At 38.8% G+C, this 27,106-nt stretch overlaps 1 protein-coding gene across 2 annotated transcripts in view; it reads left to right on the forward strand.

The window, feature by feature from the left end:
* The window catches only part of TAFA3 (TAFA chemokine like family member 3), a 593,704-nt gene that overhangs the window by 199,211 nt on the left and 367,387 nt on the right, over positions 1–27,106 (forward strand). The gene's annotated exons all lie outside the window — the stretch shown is intronic.

The raw sequence follows: 27,106 nt of genomic DNA on the forward strand, positions 1-27,106 counted from the left end.
AATGAGCAAATATTCTGAAATTCAAGTTTGCAGCTTTGCCAAATTTGGCAATGAAATTCGATTCACAGAGTATCGATTTGTCGTGAATCGAAAGTACTCCAAAGCCTCTAGTGCCCTGAAAAGATGTGTATCACACTCTATGGTCCCCCAGGAATTTATCCAACACCTTTTATGCTCTTTAACGCAAACGCAGTCTTAGTAATGTCAAAGTGACCTCAACATATATGGCTATGGGTAATCGGATGGTAACCTGCGGTAACAAACAGCCTGTGTAAAATAACACAATGCACTGTTGAACTTATTATGGTTTAGTTTTTTTTCTCCTTTTATTACTCTTTTTTCAACACAGTTTCCTCTTTCTCAAAAACACTTGGTAAACACCAAAAACATAAGGGTAACAACATACCGCAGGCAGCAGTATTGGTGTGGTGTATACATATGTCAAATCAGACTAATAAAGTCTGCAAAAAGTGTGCAAAAAATCTGTATTGTGTGTGACACGTACACTTTATGAGGCAGTCGCAGTGTTAAATGGTTGTATTTTCTAACACTTATTTGTATTTTTTAAATCTATTCACACTTTCTCAATGAAACAACCAAAAAATGCTAGGTAGATAAAAAAAAATAGCAACAATGGCAACTTACCGCAGGAGGAGTATTGGTGCGGCATGTATGTATGTCAAAATAGACTAATGAAACAGATGCTGAAAATCATTTCTGTGTGTGACACGCACACTTTGTGAGGCAGCTGCAGAGTTAAATGTTTTTTTTCTTTCCGCAATATTGGTGGCTTGATCACATGATTGAGTTGCAGCAGGACTAAAGCCACACTGATTAAGGGAGCAGCAGCTGTTAGCTATGTTTCCCTCCTTGGCTCTTTCTCATTCCCAATCTTTATGGCAAAGGTGTGAGCTGCAATGTCTGTCACTAACAAGATTTTTCACAACATGGCTGCTGCATTTCATGCTTTTATTGTACAGGCTATGATAGTCCCTCCTTATTAGTTGTGCTATTCCATGTGATATGATAGCTACAAAGCATTATAAGAAAGCTTGGCCACACTGGAGGTCATGTAATCCTTGTCTGGCTGATGCAATCTTCTGCAATGTCTAAAATGGTGGCAGCCACCTTAAGCAAACCACAAGCAGCAAATTATATATTATTTAACGAATTAGAATGATCCACCCAAAAACTGTTTTTATGGCATTCTACTCTTGGAAATATAATGTCATCCATTCCATTACTGAAAAAATAGTTTTGAGCATGATCAGAGCATTTTTCAAGTATTTGACTTCATGGCTATCACCCACCCTTCTCCCTCTTCCTGGGCTTGACTGAGAGGTCCTTGACTATAATCAATCCAATGAGCTTCCAGTCAAGCAGAGGAAGGTTGGGATAAGTGGAGAATAGAGCCAGAGAGGCAGAGGCTTGGGAAGAGCTTTGACACTCTGAGAGCACTTGAACCTCATTTGCATATCTTTATTTTAACAGATGTCTGGGGGGACAGGATTGTCTATTATATAGGTTTGACGGGTTCATCTTCTGCACTAGTTAGTGGAGTTTCCTCACAGATTTCAAAGCTCTGCTCTTCACTATGCTGTCCATAAAATGGCTGCTGGTAGTGGAGTATTTGACCAGACATGTCCATCAGTCTCCTCCAATTGAAAAGCGACTTTCTTATATGAGATGTTTTTCATTTGGAGGAGGCTGAAGGACTAATGTGGTCACATGTTCCGCCACAAGCAGCCATTTTATGGACAGAAGAGTTGTGCAGTCTATGAGGAAGGCTGCACTGCCATCACAAATGCTCCTCAGCATCTACTACAGCTGGTAATTCCTTCAGGCCTATATCATATCCAAAGTTATGCCTGCTCACTACACAATCCCATAAGATGAATGGCTCTGCAGTTGGTTGGTTCTAGCCCCTCTTTAAGTTATTGCACTAGGAGGAGCTGTATTTTTTTTTACTTTCCTTGCACCTCTCTAAATTGAAAGGCATTATGAGATAATGCAAAAATTAGTGCGTAACATATAAACTGTGAAAAAAATTTCTCCAGACTTTATTAATCAAATTTTTATTACCTAAATGCCATTAGAATGGGTAATGCTGGTATGCAAGCTGATCTTGTTCATTGTTGACAGCTTGAAAATCCATGTAAATTAAATAGCAATAGGTAGTAGTGTGCAGTGTGTGTCCACCATATTTGTAGAACAGTTTCATAGCTTATGAAGCATCACCAGGGGTACATTACTTTGATTCAGTTATCTTACCTTTCATTTCTATCACACAATGAGATTCTGAAATCTGGAAATGTGAACGTTCCCAGCAGATCCAATTATAGAAAATAGTTTGTGTTAAAGGGAACCTGTCATGTCCACTAACACTATTAAACTGCAGATCTAGGGATCAAATTAATTCTATTGCTCAGTCAGTCATTGAGGGGTGCATCATGCAGCTTCAGTCATCACTCACAGCATTGTGGATGGCGCTGTAAGCACTCCCTAGCACTTTGATTGACACATCTCGATTTGAACAGATCCACTGCAGAGTAAGCTGTCAAAGTGCCTGGGTACGCTTACAGCTGCTACTCATTGTGCACTGAGTGGTCACTCTAGTCGCTCCGAGCATATCTCTTTTACTGAAAGCCGGTGGCTCCCAGGAAGAATAAAGTTAATTTTTTTCCCAGTAGCCACACTCTTAGTACAGTAGATTAACCCTATAGCTGCAGGTTAATAGCGCTTGAGGACATGACAGATTCTCTTTAAGGGATACCCTGATGAGGGCTATAGGTTAGGGTGGACAACATGGACTGCCTCTTTCTGTGAGGTAAAACTTTTGCTGCTTGTTTTTAAACATGTTTTACCTCACAGAAAGAATCAGCTGTGATCCTGTGCTGAAATGTCTGTATTCTCTCTGGTATGATCAGACCATGTTCTTGCACGGTTAGACACAGCCATTTCACAGGGGCACATTTATAAGATTATCTCAGCACAGGAACATTTTTTTAACACAACCAATTGTGGAAATTATTATTATTATTTCAAGATCTATTGACTAACATGTACTTTCTTCGTGAGACAACTCCTTTAAGGCTACAAACATGTAGATAAGACTATGTTCATATTTAAATCATGTACTGCTTATTTGCAATTTTTTTTGCATATAGATGGATAGACAAATACAATGTCACTTGTTCTTTCCTGCCATTCTTCAGTAAGATCTGTGTAGCCATAAGTCTTTACACTTTGCTCTGTTTTCATGTAGTCACATCCTCCATTGGCAGATCTATGTGATCACAGCTGGATACCAAGGACACTATGGTTATTGTAGATGGATAAAATTTAAAAGGCAAATGTAAACTAAATCCTTTAATGTGTTGTCGTAGCATTGTTTCGGTCTCCCGTGTTTTCTATTTTGTTCATATAATAGCCGTCACGCTGACAGGCTATTACAGGACTGGACTCCAGTGGGTATGAGGCTGACATATAGAGTTCTCCACCCGGCATCTGGCATGGACGGTGTTGTTTACAGGGCTGCCCTGACGATAAATACAAGGGAGGCGATTGCCGAAAAGCCTCTATCACAGCGTCCATAATGTCTTCAAAAATGACCAAATTAGAATATAAAATAACCCCGGTAACTGATTCAGAATTACAATCATACATATTTGGTTACAGGGCATTGCTTTCTGATTTGCTTCTGTAAAGAAAAATAAGAAATATAACAAAAATCAAAGTTGTTTGTGCTTTTCCTTTCGAATCGAATTAAAAAACACAGCGCAGAGTCATGGTGTGATGCAGTAGCGGTTAGATACAACCGGCAATAGTCTAAAACATTGTGACAGCACAAAAGGAAGGATTAATTTAATAAGCCCTATTGCAGAGAGGAGTCTGTGAGCTCTGTCAAGGCAAAAACATCTACCTCTCTGTCAGATAGATGTACATGAAAGACGCAAGTTTGCTTTCATGCCACCAGGGGGAAATAATTCCTTGTTACAGAGAGTGCAGCCTCCTGCTTTCCTCTTGGCCTTTCCTTACTGATTATCTTGCATTGAAAGTTAAACCACATGATTAGCATGCAGGGGATTCACCTAGGAAGAAATATCTGATCTGTATTTGGATCAGCAAATATATTTTACATATACAGGTGCCACATTGAAGTTTGATCTCTGCTGCAGCAAAATACAAGATAGGAAAAAAATATTCTAACACACAAGCAAGACCCTATGCGAAAAGTGAAGAATGTGCTATCGGTCTTTAAAGGGGACAACCAGTTAAAATAATTTTCTGATATGTCGCAATTTCAGCTGTTCAAAGGGTGTTCTTATATCAGACTTTTATGACATGTTGCTCAGGCATTTGTTAAAAATCAAAATAGTAGACGAATTAAAGCTAGGACTTCTGTGATCTCTGAAGAAATAAAGTCACGTGTTTAGTCATATTATACTGAATAAGGGCTTGTACACATGGCTGTATTTTTGGTCCTGTGCCCTTCCCACACTACATCACTGCTTAGTGATCCCACTGCTGGCTTCCCCGCTGATCACTGAAAAGGGGTCCTGACGACAGTCAGGTGAGTTTAAATGGAGCAGTGGTTATGCATGTGTAGGAGTGGTGGAGATGATATTCTACTCTCTGACACCCCAAGTGGTTAAATGTATTTTATAGAAATGTATGTTATCTGAAAGTAAAACCCCCTCGAGTTTACCCTAGACAGGCATCTTAGAGTATGTGTCCATCTTCCCATTCAACACCTCAGGCTTAGTATGCCCAAAGGCCCCAACGTCCATCTCAAGGTCCCCAGGCCGATTCGCATGGAAGACTTCTATGGCCATCCGCTGCCCCGAGTACCAGGCTCATGTTGACCCTAGCAGCCCACTGCTTATGACCACTGCTATCACTTCTCCTTACTTCTCCTAACTGATCTTGACACTTCCTGAACTTGGAAATAGCTCTCAGTTCCTCTGCCTCAATCTGGGCCGGCTGTTACAGTTAACCCTGTCTAGGCTAAACTGCAACCCCAGGGGGTTTTACTTTCAGATAACATGCATTACTATAAAATACATTTAGCCACTTGGGGTGTCAGAGAATAGAACATCATTATCTCCACCACTCCTACACATACATTCTGATGCTCCATTCTATATCCATGATGTCTTCAGAAAAAGCTTAAATGCGTCTAAAAGTGATGGCATGACTTTGTGTAATGACTTATTTAAACAAAACAGTAAATCCTAATTCACCTGATTTAAAGTGATGCAAGCAAAGCTGTCATTTTGCATATTTGCATCCATGAGTTATAAATAAGGCATAAAAACCACTATGGGGTCTCTTAAACAAAGCATAAATGGACACTACATCTAAAGTGATGTCAAGTAGGATTCAGTAAAGAAGAAAGGTGCAATGCACAAGTATAGACAATAAATAATGCAGTATGAAAAAAATATAAAAGAAAGTAAGCAATAACTATGTGCTATAAAGTTCCATGAGTAGAGTCACCCAGGTCCCCTGGAGAAGCCACCACCTGTGGTGATACATGTGAGGTCCTCATAACCATATAATGCTTTTTCTATGAGCCAATTTAACTGGGTAATTCTGCACATGGGACTTTATTGCACGTAGTTATTGATTATTTTCTTTTATATATTCTTTTGATAGTGCATCATTTACTCTCTTTACTTGGGCATTGCATATTTTTTACTGAATACTACTTGACCACTTTAGGGGTATTGTCCATTCATACTTTTCTCGGATATTCACCACATTTACATGGCTCTATTGGTTATCTTGCTGGTCATATGGGTTGTTTCCCAGTGTCAATTTTTGACCCAAGAAACAGGTTCTGGCACAATGTGCACATTTTAATATGTTTTATTTGTCTTGTCTAGGCTTTTGAGTTTGTTGCATAATAAATTTTGATATTGTTTAAACTTAAGAGGTGCAGCCAATCCTTTGTTCCTGTCTGTAGTCTTTTTTTGAATTGCACTTGATTTACAAATATTTTGGTTAGCAATCCATAAATATACTGGTGGTGCCTGCTCCATTGTTAGTTTTTGAGTTTTTTAAAAAAGGAGACTTATCATCTCTCTTGTCTATGTGTAGTTTATTATCACTGTGGATAAACAATAGGAGGGACCATCCGAATTTGGACATGCCCAATCGACAACTTCCCCAACCATTAGCTATCTGGTGCTGCCGTACTTATTAGATTCTCGTCTGAACCCGTGAACATCAGCCAGTTCTGCAATATTATTCTAATCTGTAGGCAGGCCTTTAAAGGCAAAGTGATTTTGGCCCCTTTCCAATTTTTGCTATGGCCTTCATCAGGTTAGTCTTTGGAGCATATCTAATATTTGTTTGCAGTTTATATTCCTTTGTAATCCAAATGCCTGCAGATTTTTAATATATATAGAAAGTTACACACAGGATAAAACTTCTTCAGATCTCAGATCATGGAATGTTATTACATTTTTAATTGCCAGGAAGCAACTAACACTCTCTATTTCCATCACTTTGATATACACACCAAATCCTTTATGCACTATGAAGGTTCTTTGGCTTCTGTGCACAATAAATTAAACTCCTGAGACTACTGTTTCTGTTCATTTTAGTTAAAAAAGTAATTTAATAAATATGGTATTAAAAATAAAATCCAACAGAACTAAGTTCTACAAACTTGAGCTGTCCCTGGTGACTGTGCCAAATCTAAATATATATGAAAGAAGCGCTCAGATTACAGATGTTTATTGCATTAAGCTACAGATGAATCATTTATAGAAGAAAGGATATATCAGAGGAAGAGCAAAGGAAAGCTGTTTTATAAGCAGTTTTTCCTTATGCTATTTTGCATGACTGAAGGTAACTACAGCCTTGAAAATGAAGGGAAAATTGCTGATCAGCTGCATACTTCAAAACTAATGTCCAAAAAGCTATACAATTTTTCTCCTCAATGTATTTGTGTAAAATCCACCTTAGACTTAAAAGGTTAGTCCAATCATTACATTTCAAAAATAATTTTTAAATCATAAAACGTGATTTAAAAAATGTTTAAAAAATTATCCATGAAATTGACATAGTATGACACCACTTGGTGTTCAAAGTGTAGAGCAATGTTCACGCTCGCCTGATTAAAAAAGTGCAGGTGGACAGGCATTTTACTAAAGATAGTCAATGGATATAACTTACTACCCTGCTAGTCAGGAAAGGAGTAATAACAGGAGAAACAGAGTACGTATAGGCATAAAAACATAATAACTTTATTAGATAGCAAATATAAAAGCAACCACTGGAGGTGGTAGCATAGAACAGATAATAGAGTTACAAAGTGCAGCACATGGTAATGTATATACAAAGTGTATGTACCAGAAGAGATTCCCTCAGAATGGAGGGAAGAGAAGAGGCAAGCACAAAAGGTACCAATAGTACACACCATACATATGCACAAATCAGCACGGATACACAGGTGAGTATACAATGGCAATATAGATACAAGATATCGCTTACCAAATATAAATATAGATACAAGTAATAGGTAGGCCAGGGGCCAGGAGAACTGGGGGTACCAAGTGGCCCAAAATTTTTTTCTTCTCTTCCCTCCATTCTGAGGGAATCTCTTCTGGTACATACACTTTGTATATACATTACCATGTGCTGCACTTTGTAAATCTATTATCTGTTCTATGCTACCACCTCCAGTGGTTGCTTTTATATTTGCTATCTAATAAAGTTATTATGTTTTTATGCCTATACGTACTCTGTTTCTCCTGTTATTACATCTTATGTTGAGTAGGCTTGTGGCAATTATTAGCCATGTATTTTTCAATTGGCGTTTTGCCACGACTATATATAATATGAAGGCCTTTCTGTGTATATAGTCAGGAAAGGAGCAGAGTCTCTGCAGTACCATGGCAGTATAACTAAGAAGACTTTCTCTGCAGGGCTAGAAGAAACTTGCTTTGCTCTTTTAGAGAAATCAATATTTGAAATTGTATGCTGATGAACTGCAAGTGCAGTTGGGAGAGTTATTGCACTTGCACCTAGAGTTGAGTGGATTGATTTGCAGGACTCCATTTCAGCATCCAAATCAATAGTAACTGGTGGCTAACCAGAGGCCTGAGAATTTACTCTCTTTACTTGGGCATTGCATCTTTTTTACTGAATACTACTTGACCACTTTAGGGGTATTGTCCATTCATACTTATCTTGGATATTCACCACATTTACATGGCTCTATTATTTATCTTGCTGGTCATATGGGTTGTATCCCAGTGTCAATTTTTGGCCCAAGAAACAGGTTCTGGCACAATGTGCACATTTTAATATGTTTTTATTTGTCTTGTCTAGGCTTTTGAGTTTGTTACATAATACATTTTGATATTGTTTAAACTTAAGAGGTGTAGCCAATCCTTTGTTCCTGTCTTTAGTCTTTTTTTGAATTGCACTTGATTTACAAATATTTTGGTTAGCAATCCATCAATATACAGGACATGTCATTAATTTGAGGCAGAAAATCCAGATGATAGATTCTCTTGAAGCCCTTGTTTAGTCTCAGTTCAAAGCAGAACTTATATGAGCACTTTCTGATCATGTACAATCAGTGGGGGTCTCAGTACTTGAACCTCATGGATAAAAATTTCCGACAAGTTGTTGAAGCAATACAAATTACTCTTTTAACTTCCAGAAAACTTATAAAAGTTGATTTCAAAACTATTATCAGCATAGACTTTTGTTAACTGCACTTGCCTCTACACAGTGGAAGCGTTATCTGTCACTATTGTAGGTATACCACTCCATTGCTTTTGAGGTCTTAACTTTATAATCTAATATTTCAGTTGAGTTAATACAATGTAAGCTAGATTTTGAATTAACTGCCGGTTACAAATTCTTTTATGACAAACTATCAGTTGAAAGGGTCCAATAATTTGGTACTCAAGAAGTACAGATAAGACAAAAAGAAAGGTATTTTTATTTGTCATAGAATGTCTAGAAAAGACGTACATGAATGTTTCTTAGAATGACTCTAACCACAGTCTCATTTTCACTTGATTGTATATTCATGCATCTTTCCTGGTTTTGACCTTGGAATAATCACTTCATCTCCTACAAAGAAAACAATAAAAAAGACTCATTCTGTAACAGCATAGAAAAACAAATTGTGAATATAAATTTCTATTGTGAGTGTGAACATGAGTTTTCCTTTGGCTGCCAAAGATCCCTACAACACGCTGGGGTCTATTTAAAACAAATCCACAGTTGCAAAATAATGACAAAGGCAGAACAAAAACAACAGCAACTACAACAATTGATCCTGCATGAAAACAAAATAAGATTGAATTAACAAAGCTTTATTTATACTTCCAATATGAACAAGTACTCTTTATACCTGTGTAGTTAAAAACTCAAGACGTGTCTCTTCTTTTCAGCTACGAAGAAGGATACTGTCGAGAAAATGTGAATCCGCATAAAAATTTTACACATTAGCAAGTAAAGATTGAATAAAAAAATGCAATAAATCATCAAAAGTTGATTAAAACATCATCTCTTACTTTTACCAAGTTTCTCTGGTTTATGATAAACAATAGTTAATAATTGTAATAAGTTAAAGAATAAGAACTGAAGCCAAGCTTATCAGAATATGTGGTGCTATATATTCTCAACATTGCCATGATCTCTATCTTCTGGGATTGAATGTGCACATTCTTGTTGATATCTAAAAGTTGAAAACTTGTACAAACCTAATTAATTTTATAGTGGCGGTTTTGTTTCAGTTTGATCTGGTCTAATCAGTCTTCAATAAGCTAGATAAATCAACAGCAGCTGTCTTTTCTGCACTGATTAGGCTTGGACAGCAGAAGACAAGATCGGGATCAGCACCTATTAGCTAAAAACAAGAGTGGTGTAGATTGAAAAAATGGCACCCTGGCTTGTTCATATTAAATATTGAATATGGTTTGGTCAAAATTTGGGATAAATCAAATAAATCATTGCTTTTGTACTGTATGTCTTGGAATAAAATATGGCACAAGACAAATCACTGAGAAATGCTATCTTGTGATCAAGGACTATAATGTCTAAGAGATCTTTCTAATATTATTCTGCATGAAATGGGTCTTACACAGTACTTGGAACAGCTAAGCCTCCAATGTAAAATCTTTAAAGGCCCTAAGCTATTGCACATTGTTAGGACTTAATAGGATGTCTGTGTTTTTCACGTATGAGAATAACGGTCCTAGTTTTATCAATGATTTAGTTCAGACTTTCATGAGAGTAACATCTATGTTTCATACAAGTTTGTTTTAATTTTCTTCAGTTTTTCTAGAATGAGAAAAAAAAAGTTTCTCTACTTTATCCCTATCATGCAATCCATAAAAAACAGAACACACTCAGATGGTATCCAAGTTCTGTCTATTTTTTCCATGGACACAGAAACCAGTATTGTCGATTTTGATCGAATATTGGACATGTCTATATGATTTTGCTTGACCACTCAGTCCGCAAAAAATAAATTAGATATGTAGACAGCCCTTTAGACTACATCAGGTATGAGTGCTATCGATGGAAAAAACGGATGGAAATCATACACAAAAAGCAGATGTCTGAATGACCCCTTATCACTATTGGTTACTTTTTATACGGTATTGGAACCTATAGGATTCTCTCTGGCTTCATGACCCACTATTTTTACACTTTTTAGAAAATGTACCCTGGTAAAATTACATAATTATGGGATAATTAAAAACTAATGATACTTTATGTAATGAACTGTGACATGGACAGTGTCACAGACAGGCCTACATTGACATAACAATCCACTGCCGCCTAAAGACCTGAAGTATTCTAGTGTCTACAGATTCCAGTATTTGCTCATTAATGTATTACTATTACAACTAATATGATTGTCTTATAGACCAAGGCATGTGATAAGAATATCTTGTTGGTATGTCCTAAAGCTTCTTAAAGGGAAGCTATAATCACAAAATGACCTATTGTTTATATCAGGTTCTTGTGCTACATTTATTTTTTTTTAATTTGGCAATATTTTTTTCTTTTTTAATATCACAATTTATTCGGAAAAATAAAATTAGTAATCTTGAAATTTCCACCCTGGCCATTGAGACATTTTTTTTATTTATTTTACTCACTTAATTCCACAGCGCTTTACAGATATTATGGGCACTGTCCCCATTGGGGCTCACAATCTAAATTCCCTATCAGTATGTCTTTGGAGTGTGGGAGGAAACCGGACAACCCAGAGGAAACCCACGCAAACACGGGGAGAACATACAAACTCCTTGCAGATGTTGTCCTTGGTGGGATTTGAACCAGGACCCCAGCACTGCTAGGCTGTAGTGCTAACCACTGAGCCACCGTGCTGGCCATTTTTAGATTCATACTTCCTATCCTTTAATAAGGAGTTTTCAGCAAGGCTTCTTATCAGAGTCAGGATCACAATGGCTGATAACATCAATGTACACAGGTAATAAGACAATGGGAAATGTCACAGCTGATCCTGTTCTTACACCCTTCACAATGATCTTTGCACAGGCTCATTTGATCCTTCAATACAAAAGATAGGGTCAGAGTCTTTTCCTTGAAACTAATGTCCATGTCTTGTTTTCTGAAACAACAGAAACTTAGAGTGTAAAGAAAAAACAAGTTGCCAGTAGGAACATTTCAAGATTTATATTTTTCATTTTAAAAAATATTGTGATATGGAAAAAAAATACATTGCCAAAATATAAAAAAAAATACATTTAACATCTTATCCAAAAAAGACACATATGTATTACTTGGTAACTTTGATGATGAGCCAAGTTTGGAAAAATTGCAGTAGACAAATCAATTTTCAAATTTGAAGCTATCATTAAAATGGAGAAATCGACATCCAATTTTGAAGTGCAAAGTTGGTAATGAAAATCTTGAAAATGGCAAATCAACTTTTGAGTAATGACTAAAGATTTGCTAACTCTGCTGTGAATGTCAAATCAATGTGTTCATTTCTTTCCAGACATTACTGTGAATATTGTGGAGGTGTATGGAGTTCCATACATTGAATTCCATATTCTTATTGTGACTAAAAGAACAATATTCATATTTTCTGTTACAAATATTGAGGTATTTCTTCTATTCTTTGCTATTGAAAGTGCTCCAAAGTTCGACTAGCCAGCCCATAAGAGAATCTGAGGATCAATCTATGGGCCAAGTTAGTAACACAGTAATGGAGGCTATCAGCATCAGAGTCCATAGGGGTCAAGCCATGTATAGCCTTGTTTGAAGCTAACTTTAGAGTTAATCACCCACTGCTAATGTATAACTTTTTTGGATTACTTACTGTACCTGTGTCTCAAACATACTAGGCAGAGAATATTGAAAGGGAAAGAGCTTATACTAGAGTTGGTATAACTTGATTTTCAGGACCCAATCTATCAGTCACATCAGAAGTCTTTGTCCGCTGCATGAGAGACGAATGAACAACCTCATACCTCCCAGCATCTGCAGCTTTTTTGGATTTTTTGGCTTTAAATGTGGTGTGATGCACATCTGATGTCATGCCAGGCCGGCTAATCAAAAGAAGAGCTGTAGATGCCATCAGGTAAGATGTGGTTCTCAGAGCTCCCATCCAGTTGTAAGGGTGGGACAGAGACTCTCATATATCTTCCCCTGAAGAGAACAATTGCAAAAGGAATATTGACTTTGGTTTTAGAGCGTTTTATTGTATGATGTGAAATGTGTAAAATGCATAGAATGTTATAGGTACTGATGCTGCTGTGTGGGTACTGTATTGATAATGCCTAATGTAACCTGATACACTCATCTCAGGGGTAGGGAAAGTCTAGAACATAGTTTAGTGCTTAGATAGTGATAGATAGGAACTGATGTTAAAGACTGATGTACTTGAAGTGTCAGGCACAGCACCCTTCAGTTCCATTTTCATCAACAGTACATTTCAAGCTGTTGCTTACATTCAGCTCGAATTATCCCTACTCTTGATCCTCCTGTCAACCACAGGGATTTCCCATCTGACACCACAGCACTCCCGCAATCCGTTACATTTCTCTCACGCATTTGCCTGTCTATTTTCCTCTGTCTGGCAGTGATTTAGGCACACTCCTCCATGCCTAGTTTGGGTAATAGGCCCAGGACGTTACAGGAATGTCCGCAGGAAATCTGGTATGATTTCATGCTGCCAGAACGATATGTACTGCACGTGCATCCAGCATACTGCAACTTGAACCTGAACTTTACACGAACCTCACACTTTCTCTTTCTCTCTATAACTAAACCAGGAAGTGTTTTCCCTTTTTATTTGACCTCACCCCCTGCCATGCTGAGTTGGTCCACATCATTTAACTGTATCCTATAATATTCCTATAACTGTTCATTAATAAGGCCCACCACTGTCTTACCTATCCTAATATTCCCATCTATAACTAACTAAGCACTAAACTATGTTCTATGCTTTCCCTACCTCTGAGCTGAGTGTACCAGGTTACCTTACACCAAGGGTCCTCAAACTTTTTAAACAGGGGGCCAGTTCACGGTCCCTCAGACCATTGGAGGGCCGGAATATAGTTTTTATAAAAAACTATGAACAAATTCCTATGCACACTGCACATATCTTATTTGAAGTAAAAAAAACAATGCAGGAACAAATACAATATTTAAAATGAAGAACAAGTAAATCTTAAATTAATCGGTATTTCAATAGGTAGGTAACTGTACCCAATAGGCAGCATAGGTCCCCAATAGGCAGGTAAATGTACCCAATAGGCAGCATAGGTCCCCAATAGGCAGGTAAATGTCCCCAATAGGCAGGTAAATATCCCCAATAGGTAGCATAGGTCCCCTATAGGCAGCATAGGTCCTCAATGGGCAGGTAAATGTTCCCAATAGGCAGGCTGTTTCTCCCTTACAATGCCATATGCAGGCTGTTCCACCCTTATAATGCCCCATGCTGGATGCCCCCCCCATATAATGCCCCATGCAGGATGTCCCTTTCTCACACCATATAATGCCCCATGCAAGATATCACTCCCCTGTCTTTATAATGCCCCATGCAGGATGTCCCTTTCCCCCCCATATAATGCCCCATGCAGGATGTCACCCCCCATATCATTCCCCATGCAGGATGTCACCCCCCATATAATGCCCCATGCAGGATGTCACCCCCCCATATAATGCCCCATGCAGGATATCACTCCCCTGTCTTTATAATGCCCCATGCAGCATGTCACCCCCCCATATAATGCCCCATGCAGCATGTCACCCCCCATATAATGCCCCATGCAGGATGTCACCCCCCCATATAATGCCCCATGCAGCATGTCACCCCCCATATAATGCCACATGCAGGATGTCACCCCCCCATATTATGCCCCATGCTGCATGTCACCCCCCCATATTATGCCCCATGCAGCATGTCACCCCCCCATATTATGCCCCATGCAGGATGTCCCTTTCCCCCCATATCATGCCCCATGCAGGATGTCACCCCCCATATCATGCCCCATGCAGGATGTCACCCCCCCTTATTATACCCCTTGCAGAATGTCACCCTCCATATAATGATCTATGCCTCCATACATTAAAAAAAATAAAAAAAATCCAATACTCACCTCACTTCTCACTTGCTGCCGCTGCCGCTGCTCTGGTCTGGACTCCAGCGTCGCGGCGGCGTTGTCCCGCTCTGCGCTGCCTGTGACAGGAAGCGCAGAGCACTGAAGACAGCGGATCTGCAGAGGCACGGGGAGAGGTAAGTATCCAGCTGCCGGGGCCCTGAGCAAGCGGGGGGGAAGGGCGGGCAATGGCACCGTTCTCCTCTCCTCCGCCCATAGCCCGGCGGGCCGGATGAAAGTCCTCCGCGGGCCGCATGTGGCCCGCGGGCCGTAGTTTGAGGACCCCTGCCTTACACAGTCCAAACAGTCGGCACTCCGTTCATAATGTGGTTCACGTGGGGAATGAACCATAAGATGCTAGAAAGGTAAGTCTCGGCACTCATGTGCATACTATTGCTTCTTTAATTGCAATCCACATAATACAAGACGTTTCAGCCTCTCCCAGGCTTTTGTCAATCAGGTTACCTTAGACATTACTAATACAGTACCCACACAGCAGCATCAGTACCTATAACGTTCTATGCATTTTACATTACATTTTACACATTTCACATCATATAATAAAACGCTCTATAATCCAAATCACTATTCACACTACAATTGCTTTCTTCAGGGGCAGTCATACAACAGTCTCTGTCACACAGTGGCCAGAGATTAACGACATGGATGATAGACTTGGCCTAGCGAATCAATTTGTACCAAGTCTATCACATACATTTTTTAAAATATCCCTTTGAATAATTAAGTTTGGAGTTCCTAAATTACGTCAGTGCTTTATTGATGCGGTGTATATCAGGACTCCACAACCTTTTATGGTCAGAGAGCCACAAATTGAACCACTTCTAAGGATTTAAAGGACTTCCTTTAAATAATTTTTTGATATGACTTTGGACATAAGGCTAATTAAAATTTCAAAAGATCTGCTTATCTCTATAAAAGACTAATGATGGACGAACGTGCTCGGTTAAGGGGTTAACCGAGCATGCTCGGGTGTTTACCGGGTATCTTCGGTGTGCTCGAAAACTATGTTTGAGTCGCCAATGCTGTATATCTTGAGGCTGTTAGTCAGCTGTGACACATGTAGGAATTGCCTAGCAAACAGACAATCCCTGCATGTCTTGTGGCTGTCTAACAGTCATGAGACATGCATCCGCGGCGACTCAAACATAGTTTTTGAGCATGCCAAAGATACTCGGTAAGCACCCAAGTGTGCTCGGTTGAACCCTTTAGTGAGTATGTTCGTTCATCACTATAGAAGACCATACATAGGTGTTGCATTGAATGGTCAAAAACCAATTAGAGTCTGCAAGCAAAATAAGATGTAAAGAGTGAATCATTTTAAATGATGTGCACTAGAATATGTACAAGGTTTTATAAGTGGAGCTTTTCAAGTGATGATGGAAAGAATGTGAAGATTCGGGGGGAGGGGAGACTATATAGTTGTAAGATAAATTAATTAACCAGCATACTCTCATATCAGTGCAATTTACATGTTCCATCACAGTATGATTAATGTAATCTTTATAATTATGTTTTACAATAACATGTACGACATCAGAATAATAATTTGCTAATTCCTTATATGAGCTACAGAAATCCTATGTGAGACTTTCCTGCAAGTCACTCGATTTACTGTACAGCGTTTCCTAAATATCAATGCAACAAGAACAAAGAAAAACCATACACACATATGAAGAACAGTTTTGAAAGCAGTGAAAAGGGTTTGATTACGTAGAAAATGGCTTGTGAATAGCATTGTATTTAGTGAGCGCTACTCAATCCTATCAGAGTATGCAAGAGGGAATTGTTTCTAAGGTGACTACCATAGAATGTGCTCTTCTGTATGTGCATCCTACACATTTAGTATTAGAGTAGTTATGTACGTTGTTGGTCTGGGATGGAGATTCACAAATGAGAAGCAAGGTGGCAGGCTGTGCATTGGTCTTGGCATTAAAGCTGACTGCATGCATGGTCGTGAACTGCTAGGAGACACAAACAACAGCATCTGATAGCAGAAGATGAAGTTACAAGACGTTTTTCTTGCCTAATGAGGAACATCTATCTTATCAGACTTGGAGAAGAAGAAAAAAAGTTAACAAAAATAAAGTAAAAATAAATCATGTACAGTATGCATTGTGTTTCATTCATTATGTGCAAAGTCAGTACCGGTTGGCATTCACTAACATACTGCAGTATTTAATACATTAGTAAATGTATCATTGAAAGGGCTAGGATAATTTTTTTTCCAAAACCCTGACTGCTTTTTCGCCAAAGCTGTGTCTGATATTTGAATTTTGCTTTATTTAAAGGGTTAAACAATTGATAATGTATCCATAACATATCAATAGGATAGTCAACAATAAAGAGATAAGTGGGGTGTGACCCCAGGGGCAGATCACAGCAGCCCTTTAGTTTAGTGATCACTGCTGGCTATGGCACCTTATCTCTTATTCAAGCAGGAGTTTATTTCCGCTGATCAGTGGGGTGCCGGGTGCTAGATCAGGACCAATCTCATAGAGGACATACCCTACATTTAGTCTCTGACAACCTTCTTAAGGGCTTGTGTACATGCTAATAATTTTACAAATGTTCCTTAATATAACCCACATGAAACTTGTCTTCAATGGAAATGTTTACCATGGTGGCTCAGTGGTTAGCACTGTTGCTTTGCAGCCAGTGGCATAACTTGAAGCTTTTTACCCCCATGTCTCCAACAGGGCCCCCAAATAAAGCAGATCTTTAAAAGTAATAGCCTTTTCATATGGGGCAAAGGGACATTTTGGACCCCTCTGGTCTCCATGACCTGGTTTCAATTACAACCTCTGCACTTATTATGCCCCTGTTTGCAGCCCTGGGGTCCTGGGTTCAAAGGACAACATCTGCAAGGAGTTTGTATGTTCTCTCCATGTTGGCGTGGATTTCCTCGGGTTACTATAGTTTTCTTTCACACCCCAAAAACACACTGATGGGGAATTTAGATTGTGAGCTCCATTGGGGATAGTAATGATAATGTCTATATATGATGTGCAATAAGATGGTGCTATATAATCAAATAATAAATAATAGTTCAAATCTTCCTTGTATAGTTTTGAAAATAAAAAGTGAATTGACATTTCCTGATTCGGATACCACACGAGACTGCATTGGATAGCCAAATTTCGAGGGATAGCCACAGATTGTTATGGAGGAAATATCCCTCATGTGAACTTGCCTCGAGCTTTTGGGTCGAGTTATTTGTGTAGAGTCATCATTTGAGCTAATAGGATTGTATTAAGAGTAATAAATGCATCATGATATTACAATTGTAGTGATTTTAGCCTTTTAGTAGTGAAATTTTAATCCTACACTGAGAAGAAGATTATAAAGTTATTATCCTATTACAAAACACAAATTTCTTGCACCAATGCTGGATAAAGATTTCCTCCAAATGTGTATCTTGTAATGCAATTAACACTTGGCTGCATAGGTGTTAGAGATGTAAATAGTTTGCTAGGTGGGATACATTTTATTAAAAAATATGTTTAAAGGCGATATCTGAGAATTTAAAAAAAAAACGTGCCTAAGCACTAACATGCATGTAGTTGCTATCTACCTGCCTGTTGTGCCCGGCGCCGTTCTCCATCAGCACAGAGCGGTCACAGACTTCCCCTAATGTCACGTCAACAGAGCAGCAGTTTCTTTTCCTGTTGACAGGGCGGGACTACTGGGGTCATGCTGATTGACAGCAGACTCCCCACTGCCTAATTGGGGGAAGCCGGCTGTCAATCAGCATGACCCCGTTTTGCACGCTGTCAACAGGAAGAGAAACTGCTGCTCTGTTGACAGGGAGCAGCTGAATCTCCGGCAGGAGTGGTCAGTGACCGGCGATGGGTACAACAGACAAGTAGATGCCTCTATTTGCAACAAGATGCCTGTTAGTGCTAAGCACACTTTCTTTTTAAAGTCCCGGATATCCCCTTTAAAGGATTCCTCTTAAGATCTATGTGAAATTATCAAAGTTTTGGTATATACAGCAAACAGTTGTTTTAATACCAATAGGAAACATGGACTGTAAAAACAATAACTGGTATGGTAATTGCTTCCATATTGGACTGGAATAACATATCATTTCATAACCGACCTCTGTGAATTACACTGTGTGCATAATTATTAGGCAATTTGTATTTTTGATAATTAATTTCATTATTGAACAACCACAGTGCTGTCGGTCAATCCAAAAGATTAATAAACCTGAAACCTGAATATTTGTGAAAGTAAAAGTGAGGTTTTGTGTTTCTTTGGGCTCCTGTACACTGATTTTCTCATACGAGTGCTATCCGTGGTTTTCACAAATAGCTTTCATATCTATGATATTCTACGGGGCTGTACACATGACCGATTTTTCTTCGGACTGAGTGGTCCACGGAAAAAAATTGGAGACATGTCCGATTTTGATCTGAAGGGTCGGATCAAAATCAACTTTGCAAGTCTATGAGTCCATGGAATAAATCAGACCCCACTCGGATGGTATCTGAGTGTGGTCCAACTTTCAAGGACTGACAGAAATGACAAGGCAAAGCAACTTCTTTTTTTTTTCTCTTTAAGTATGAGAAAAACGAATGCCACTCTGATCACAGTCTGATCGAAGTCTGATCAGAATAATGGGTTTGTTTTTCTCATATGTGGAGAAATCCTAAATGTGAATGAGCCTTTACGAGAATATCTGTGTGGATAATTATTGGGCAACTATAAGTGTGCAGAAATTATTATGCAACTAGTTGAAAAATGTAAATTTTCCCATCTGTTGTTTATTTTCTTCTGTTAAAGTGAGAAGATTAAGAAAACAATTCAAAATGTACAAAAAACGAATTTTTAACATTTCAAAAAAAATACCAATGACCAATATAGCCACTCTTCTTTTCAAGAACAGTCATAAGCCAACTTTTTGAGCAGCACCAACTACAGCCTCCCCGACACTGTTCAGAGATGTGACTGATTTTCTTCACCATAAATCTCTCATTAAAGTAGGGCCCACAAGTTCTAAATAGGATTTAGGTCACGTGAGTAAGGGCCCAAGCCATTATTCTTTCCTCTTTAAGGGCTTTACTGGCTAGTCAAGGAGGGGAGTAATTTAGGATGCATGCAATGGAGAACTGTCCTACTTAAAAGTAATTGTCTTCTTGAAAGATGAAGACTTTTTCCTGTCCCACTGCTTGAAGAAGTGTCTTCTAAAAACTGGCAGTAGGTTTGGAGCTGAATTTGAGTCCATCTTCAACCCAAAAAGGTCCAGGTAGCTCATATTGAATAATACTAGCCAGGTACAGTACCCCACCTCAACTTTGCTGGTGTCTGCGTCAAAATGGAGGTCTGTGCCCATAACTAATCCAGCCATGGGCCCATTTTGTACCCCACTTCCACTTTGCTGGTGTCTGAGTCAAAGTGGAGGTCTGTGCCCATTACTGATACAGCCATGGGCCCATTTATTTGTCCCATTAAGAGTCACTCTCATCTCATCAGTCCATAGAATGTTTGAAAAATCTGTCTTCAGATATTGCTTGTACCGGTCTTGACATTTTAACTTATGTATCTTGATCTGTGGTGGTAGGGTTTCAGCCTTCCTTATATCGGCCATGTCTCTGAGCCCTGAACAGCTTGTACTTCTGGACAATCCAGGGAGTCTGCACTTCTGGAATATGACAGCACTGGAGGATAATGGGTTCCTGGTCGCTCACATTTGAGTATTCTAAAATCTTTGGCAGTTAATGTGATTCAAAAAAAGAGGAAATACATGTACAAAGATCAGTTGCAATTCCTGAATTGAAACAATGTAAATATTTATTACGTAACAAACACAAAAGCTTAGACAAGACAAATAAAAACATATAAAATTGCACATATAGCAAGCGAAACTGTATCCTAGTCCAAAAATTGGCACTGCGATGCAACCCATAGGGATAACCAGAGGAGCCATGTAAATGTGGTGGCTATCCAAGATGAGTATGAATAGAAAATACCAGTAAAGTGATGTCAAGCAGTAGTCAGTAAAGAAGAAAACAGTAAATAATGCAGTATCAAAAGAATATATAGAAAAAAGTAAGCAATAACTATGTGCGATAAAGTGCCATGTGCAGCCACCCAGGTAAATTGTCTCATAGCAAAAGCAATATATGAGAAAGAGGGCCCCACGTGTCACAAAATGTGGCTTCATCAGGGGACTCCTTTTTCTTTTTTAATACATATTTTTTTAAATCATTGGCAGTTAATGTGCATTTTTTTTCAACAAGTTTTTTATGGCCTTGTTTACTATTTGCAACAAAATTTCTGTGATCACACCCCAATATCTTAGCGATCTCAAGAGTGCTGCATCCCTATGTAAGATTTTTAACAATTTTTGATTTTTCAGTGTCAGTTAAATCTCTGTTTTGTCCCATTTTGCCTGAAGAAACTGCTAATAATTCTGCACACCTTGATAAAGGGTGCTGATATCCTTAGGCCACATCGCCCCTCATTACACAAATACACATCACCTGATCTGCTTCATCCGTAAACATTCAAGTTTAAATAACGTGGAAAATATTCATAAAAATGATGATATAGTCAAAATACTCACGTGCCTAAAAATTGTGCAGATAGCGTAGTTGTGCCAAATGGACATATCAGTTATTTTCTATAGTTGAGTGAATTGTTTAAACTTATTAGATTTTTATGCATATAAATGTATATACAGTAATGTGCAAAAGTTTTATGCAGATTAGGAAAAAAGTAAGACCACATGCACACATTGAGTATTTGGTGAGTTTTGTACCTCAGTAAGTCAAAACAAGGCAAAGTGGGCTAAAAATACAGAAGTGGTGACGTGTTTCTATTGTACTTTTCCTCTGATTGTTCCACTCCTGGTTTTGGCTTACAAATACTGAGGTAAAATACTGACCAAATACTGAATGTGTGCTCATGGCCTTAGGCTACATTCTCATGATGAGTATTTAGTGAGTTTTTGATGTTGCAAATTTTCAAAAAAATACAATTAACCTATTTTACTTAATGGGTGCAGAAATGGTGCAGAAAGTCTTTAACATCAAAAACTCATCAATAGCTCATTGTGGGAACATAACCTAAGAATTTAACTGCTGTGAATTAGTTGTGCCAAATGTGTGTATTAGACCATGTGAACATGCTGAGTATTTGGTGACTTTTTTATCTCAGTATTTGTAAGCTAAAACCAGGAGTGGGTGAAAAATGCCGAAGTGGTGACGCGTTTCTATTATACTTTTCTTCTGATTGTTCCTATCCTGGTTTTGGCTTACAAATACTGAAGCAAAAAGCTCACCAAATACTCAACGTGTGCCCGTGACCTTGGATGGGACCGCTTAACATCTCCAGATTTCAAAGGGGAAGTGTCTATACTACGCTTCTTTGGCCGACATCTGCATCTATGGTCTTCAACGTTGCCCATTTCTTGTTGTCCTCAATGCTTAGAAATACAGGCAGATGCTTATTCATTTTATAATACCATCAGGGAGGTGTCTCGTTGGCTTCAAATTTATTCTGCAGCAGGACAACAACCATACTTCATATTTGTATTCTGAATGTTTTTTTTCTGGAGAGGTTTTGAGAAAAGCCTGTTGATAGAAAATTTGCATGTCATTTCTTTGAAGCAGATCCTGCTAGAATCTGCACCAAACTAAAAAGGTTGCAAAGAATGCTTGAGGAAAAAATCCTTTTCTAAAGCTTGTCATGTTGAGGGAATTTGTTCGGCATTTCAAATTCGGGTTCGTGTTCGGGGTTCCGGCTTGTTCGCACCAAAAAATCGTCTCCGCCCACGAACATCCCTGATTTGCCACACTGTCACGCAGATGTTATCTGCGTGACAGCGTGGGAAATCAGAGATGTTCGTAGGAGGAGCCGATTTTTTGGCGCAAACAAGCCGGAAACCCGAACATGGATTTGAAATGCCGAACAAATTCGCTCAACATTACTTATGACAAGCTTTAGAAGAGGATTTTTTCCTCAAGCATTCCTTGCAACCTTTTTAGTTTGGTGCAAAAAATCATCCAAAAAAGTCCACCTTAAAAGAAAGTTTCCTGAAGCTGTTTCCACTTGAAAAACTCATCTGATTTATCCACCTCAAAAAACTACATGTGAACATAGCTTTAAGATGTTTCATTCCTTGTTTTGAAGTGGTCTTTATGAGGAGAATAATCTGCTTTGATATTCAGTTATGCCCAATATATTTACCATTGTTTACCAAAAGCTTTCTTGGCACGTTTTTATGATTAGATATTTTTATCTAATATTTTTTAGCTTTTTTTTTAGTTTTTTAACAAAACAGCTTAACAAATATGAGAAATGCTGTAAAATATATATTTTGCATTACTTTTAATATATTGCAAAGAACAGTAAAATCTGTTATAAATGTTGAGACCTTGCCATTGTCAAAGCCGAACAATAGAGCACATTGTTTCATTGAATGTGTTCTTCCATAGCTCACTTTAGTCCTTATATCCGCTGTTATGTGAACAGAACGCTTGCATATGCTCCCAGACAAGTGGACTAATTTCACCTTTGAGATTTGTGAACTCCCAACATGCCTCTTCCTCTACAAGTTACCCTCTGTGTTACTAGAACATTTTGTCCCCCTCCCAAGTGTATTGTAGTAATAAGAAACCATTACATTAGAAAGGACTTTGTATCCCAGTGGCTCCTGCTAATAAGTCCTTCCTGCACAGCTCAGCCCAGCAGAATCAGGAAACTACAATTATCGATATTGTGCAGGGATGAGGAAAAGATAGCAAGTTACTTCCAGCTTAATGACTGCACAGGTCGCCAGGGCTGGGATTTCTCTCTGTGTTGCGCCTGTTAATTTCTTGATATTGTTGCTTTGTGACAGCCAGTGGATGTGTAATTTAAGTATCCGATAGACTGTCTGACAGCGAAGACGTGAGCAACAGTTAGGTCGGGATATTCTGCAGACTATTTCAAAGATTTTTGTAATCTTATATCTCATTTTCTAGAAGTCGATGTCAAGTCCTATATATTTAAAGTGGGGACTGAGTTGTTATGCTTGATTTGGTGACACAGTGATGTACTCTACATTGATACATAGATTTTGTGTTGATATTGATTAGTAAAGTAGTTATTTTTATGTATTAAAATTATTTTCACTCATATCATGTATTTCATATTAATAAATAAAAAGTGTGAGCATATATCTCAATTGATATCATAAAAGGAGATCCTCTGCTTAGGATTCCCACTGTTAGGCCGGTTTCACATGTCCGTATATTTCCGGTACCGTAGATATCCGTGTCCCGTGTGTCCGTGTTTCTCACACGTGTAGCAACCATGTGCTGCTCGTGTGCTGCATCAGGATCACACAGACTTGGGAATCAGCATTACAGTTAGCGATGTTCCCAAGCGCCGGGTGCTGAACGCTGCCCTCATCATTGTCCCCTGCTTGCGCTGCGATCAGCACCAGCATGGACAATAATGAGGGTAGTAGTGTCTGCTCCCGCTGTGTTCCTGTGTAAAAATAAGATTAAAATAATAAAATAATAAAATAGTTATACTCACCTGTCCGGCAATGTCCCTCGCTGTAATCCTCTGACAGCTGACGCTGAGGAGTCTGGGAGAATGAGCTGCTCCAGTGAGTGGCTCTGGAGCTGCGCTCAGTGAGTGACAGGACACCACTCTTGAGCTCAGCTCTGGGGCCCGCTCGCTGCAGCGGCTCATTCTCCCCAGCTCCTCTGCTGATCAGTCACATGGATTACAGCGGGGGACACTTACGACATGTGTGTATATGAATTTTTTATTTTAATCTTATTTTTACAGGTGGACACAGCGGGAGCAAACACTACTACCCTCATCACTGTCCCTGCTGGTGCTGATCGCAGCACTGGCAGGGAACCATGATGACTGCAGTCTTCAGCACCCGGCGCTTGGGAACAGCGCTAACTGTAGTGCTGATTGCCAGGTGCCGGTCCGTGTCACACTGATGACACATGGATGTTATCTGTGTGTGTTCAGCGTGAGACATTTTTGCGAACCATGCATCTGCAAAAAAACGGATATGTCAGCGTGTGGAGCACACGGACACACGGTCCGTCGAAACACTCAGACATGTGCACAGACCCATAGATTTGAATGTGTCTGCGTTTGTCAGTGTCTCCAGTACATGTGGAAACTGTCACCATATGTACTGGAAACACGGATGTGTGAAAGAACCCCTAGCCATAATGGAAAGCCACTAAAGCACAACAAACTCCTACGTAGATCTCAGCCAATCACATTTGCTATGAAGGGCAAGAACCAAAGCCATCATCTGTTGATTGATGTGGCTTTCTATGGGTTCATTTAGATTAACTGATTGGCAACACTAAACAACTGTTAATGGCTAAATATTAACTGATTGACTTTCAATTAATAATGTGTTTACATAGTCGATGTGCAGTGAATGCTTTGTAATAGATCATTCAGTGCATATAGGCTGCCATTGCTCTTGATAGCACGAGTCGTGTTTATATAGGATAATACGCTGTAAAGAATGATAATTTTTAAGCCTGCTTAAAAATAACTTCACCTGATGAACAAGCGTTTTGGTCATTCATCGGGTGATCGCCAGTCTGAATACACTGAAAGATTAACAAAAGATTGACAAAACTTTATTGAAATACTTACGAGCAGATCACATGCGTTTTAGATGCGTTTCTGCCTTTTTAAACGCACTAAACACACATATGTATTTTTTGCATCTAATGTAAGTTTATGGGGACATTCCGCATTGAAAACTCAACAAACCCGCAAGAGAAATTGACAAGCTGCGGATTTGAAACACGCAATGCAGTTCAGTTTACACTGGGTAAGAACAGTGGGACACAGTTGGGGCACAGTGGGCGTGAGATTTCTGTAAATCCCATCCACTCTGCTGGAATTGTAAGATGCTGCATTTCTGACGCAGGGAAAACACGCAGCACCAAAAGCTCATAATGAGAACATAGCCTTATACTTTTCCTCTGATTGATCCTGGTTTTGGCTTACAAATACAGAGTGAAAAAACTCACCAAATACTAAACGTGTGCACATGGCCTTGCGTATTTGTTCATTTTTTTACATCAGTATTTGTAAGCCAAAGTCAATAATAGAACAATCAGAGGAAAAGTATAATAGAAACTCGTCACCACTTCTGTATTTATCACCCACTCCTGGTTTTGACTTACAAATACTGAGGTAAAAAACTCACCAAATACTCAACGTGTGGATGTGGCCTAAATGTGATAAAAATGTAGAATCAACATGTATTAGATTTCCACGAAGGGTATTTACACACAGTCTCTAAAGCCATGGGCACACGTTGAGTATTTGGTGAGTTTTCTACCTCAGTATTTATAAGCCAAAACCAAGAGTGTATAAGAAATACAGAAGTGGTGACGTGTTTCTATTATACTTTTCCACTCCTGATTTTGGCTTACAAATACTGAGGTAAAAAAGTCATCAAATACTTAACAGGTGCTCATGGCCTCAGACGCTGGACTCCAATAAGTAGATAAATAATTATTTCATTGCATCCCAAAAAAACAACAGCTTATCCGTCTTATGGGTCTGAGCCTGACGTCACGTGAACTCGCCATTTTGGATCTTTGACAGGCTGACTAGTCATTTGGACGGGATTACGCAGTGCTGCTTTTTTGTTTGGTTACGTTTTATAAATACCGGTGCAGCTGACGACTTTTCCCAAGTGAGGCTGCATCAGGGAGAAGCAGGTAGCTTTTTCAAAAGAGGCTACGTCAGAAGGTAAAAGAGGTAATAAACATGTGCACAGCAGCACAGCAATGTCACTTTTACATTGCTGAGCATAACGTACATGTCCATTTTTTGCAATGTTTTTTTGGTCCTTTTTTCTGCTTGAAAAACAGTCTGTGTGCTCATAGCCAGTGAGCAGAACCTCAAAAGTTTTTGAGGAGTTTTACGTTTTTGAAAAGTTTGCGGAGAGTTTCCACTTAGCTTCTGCTCCAAAACCTCCTAAAAAAATCTATGTGCACTTACCCCAACTCTTGAAAGCTTTTCTTTTTCCTTAATTATATTAGCAAATTACAGAAGAAAAAGTTAAGCAACAACTCAGATATTCAAGATTTCTGTTTGCTTTTAGATAATAATAAACCATTTGCAATTCAGTCCAATATGTCTTATATGAACTAATTACATCCCAAGCTCTCTCATCTCCTTTCGGTTTTCTACAATGTAGCAGTGTAGTTTTCAGTCAATTTAGGTCACAGAGGATTCATTAGTCTTATTACAACTTTACCAAACTCTCGACTGTCAGAAGTATTGGTTCTGTATGGATTTCAGCCTCCAAATGAGAACAAGAATATTGCAGTTCCCTGACAAGAAGCAAAGATCTCGAAAAGGGTGTAATATTATGTTAGAAAAGTAAAATTCATTATGCAAAATGTAACTTTATTTATATAAACCTCATAGGGCATAAAAACATTTTAGGGTATGTGCACATGGATGAACCA

Source organism: Phyllobates terribilis, unplaced genomic scaffold, assembly GCF_046119375.1.
Source record: "Phyllobates terribilis strain yellow unplaced genomic scaffold, ASM4611937v1 Scaffold_2__4_contigs__length_985480577, whole genome shotgun sequence".
NCBI lineage: Eukaryota > Metazoa > Chordata > Amphibia > Anura > Dendrobatidae > Phyllobates > Phyllobates terribilis.